General features: G+C 43.3%; 1 pseudogene; it reads right to left on the bottom strand.

Moving 5' to 3' along the window:
- Window positions 1–1,094: 1,094 nt before the first annotated feature.
- LOC132226876 (transforming protein RhoA-like) lies at window positions 1,095–1,893 on the bottom strand (annotated as a pseudogene).
- Between the last annotated feature and the right edge of the window lie 265 nt (window positions 1,894–2,158).

Raw genomic sequence — 2,158 nt, 5'->3', positions numbered from 1 at the left:
TGATACAATTACAGCAAAAATTAGGGGGGGGGGAAGTTGTGTCAGATGAAAAATTTAATAAATGGTTCAGAAGGCAGAATGTTCCTTTGTGAGTGTGTGAAATACTGCACTTCCCTCATATCTAACATACAGTCACTATGAGGGCCTAAACTGGGTCATTTGTCTTGCAAGTTTACAATCCTCTAACTTATTGCCATAGCCCTCCAGAAGCACTTAGAGCAGGAGCTCCTAGACTATCTATCAGCAAGATAATAGAAATGTCTCAGAAAACATTTCTTTCTATGCTGTAGAGATATCTCAGAGGATATGGCCGCTCTCTAGCTCAGTTCCAGGTATACTTCTTTGCAGTTTAAACCACCCTTTATAGAATTAATCATCAATATTGCTAAAACTGCAGATGGGGCCCTGTAGGATAGAGAAAGCTGAGTTGAGCAGACAAGTTAATAAGCTGGAAAAATACAGGCTGATATTGGCATACTCACAGGCATGATTTCTTTGAGTAATATGTCTTGGGAAACAAATTACCAAAAGGTTACCAGCTTATATATTTTACAAATAAAAGAACAAAAAATAAAGGGAAAATTTAAATACCTTCTCTTTCCATAATGGAAATAAGGTTGAAAAGGAAAAATAGAAATAATTTCCCACTAGAATCTGTATAAAAAAGTAAAATATTTTATTTTTCAAATTATATTTTACATTTAATATTATTTGTATTATTTTAAAAAATATTATATATATTTCTGGTAACATACATTAAGTGGCACTAATTACACAGGAACTATAAGGTAACAAACATGAAACCACAAAACTATAACTTTGCCACAGCTGCATGAACTAGGGCCTCTCTGGCTGAGCACATTTTGAAAAAAACTGGATGCCCACTCCAGAGGTACCACAATGAAATCTGCTCAGGAGTAAAGCTCTGAAGTGGTAGCTTACCAGAGTACCTTGCAGCTGACAGATGACAGGCAAGCATGTTTGTTATGAAGTAGTTATAGCCTGACTCACAAAAGTTACTATTTCTCTTTCTAGAAAGAAGCAAGAAGTTAAGGAATTCCTTGCATTAGCGCCTGGTGTGTCAGGTGGGAGCGCAGAGGCGGGCTGTTAGAGCCGTGTCAGAGGGCCCGGCGGGCCAGGTGGGCTGGATCATGGATAATCATGGTTGGCTTCTAAATACTGGTAGCAAGATGGCTTCTGATTTGTAATCTTAGGTAAATTAGAGATAAATGAAAAAGGTCAGGAATCATACACTCAGATTAATAAACAGCACTTCAAAGTGAACCGCGTGAGGGCTGGGCTTGCAGCAGAGTTCACAAAACAAAGCATCCCGATTTTTTCTTCCCGCGTCTGGCTTGCAGAGCAGCTCTCGTGGCCTTTGCGAAAACCTCCCTCACTCCACCTTTGGTCTTTGCTGAGCACACCATGTCCCCAAAAGCGCCAATCCAGTTTGCCACATCTCTGCCTTCTTCCGGTTTTATTGGCTCCTGCTTCATCTTGGCTACTCCCGCCTTGTGTGCTCATCATTTCAAAGATCCTTCTTGTTCCCAACCAGGATGACGGGCACATTGGGACAGAAACGCTTACCTTCTGGAGTCCATTTTTCTGGGATGTTTTCTACACTATCAGGGCTGCCAATGGAGAAACACATCAGGATAACATCAGTGTCCGGGTAGGAGAGGGGCCTCAAGCGATCCTAATCCTCCTGCCCAGCTGTGTCCCACAAAGCCAACTCTGCCCAGTTTCCCTCCACTTCAGTGTCTGCCACGTAGTTCTCACACACCATGGGTGCATACACCTCTGGGAACTGGTCCTTGCTAAAAACGATGCGCAAGCCAGGCTTGCCACAGGCTCTATCACCAAAATCACCAATTTCTTCTGGATGGCAGCCATTGCTTACGAATGTGCTGCAAGACCCACACGTGGCCTGTGGCAGAAGCGCCTTGAACTTCCCAGATGAAAGGCACTGGGAAGACACTCCCACTCCAGCCTCTCTGCCCCTAGGACACCGCGCAGTGAGTTCCAAGCTCCGAGTAGGGAGGGCGGTGGACTAACAAGAGACCCAATGGAGGACGGTGGGCAGAGAGCCAATATTATTTTGTATTAGTTTCAGGTGTTCAGCAGAGTGACTAGGCAATCATATATTTTACAAAGTGTT

Source organism: Myotis daubentonii, chromosome 1 (assembly GCF_963259705.1).
Source record: "Myotis daubentonii chromosome 1, mMyoDau2.1, whole genome shotgun sequence".
NCBI lineage: Eukaryota > Metazoa > Chordata > Mammalia > Chiroptera > Vespertilionidae > Myotis > Myotis daubentonii.
Note: the sequence above shows the minus strand (reverse complement) of the source record. Positions and strands in the feature narration are given on the sequence as shown.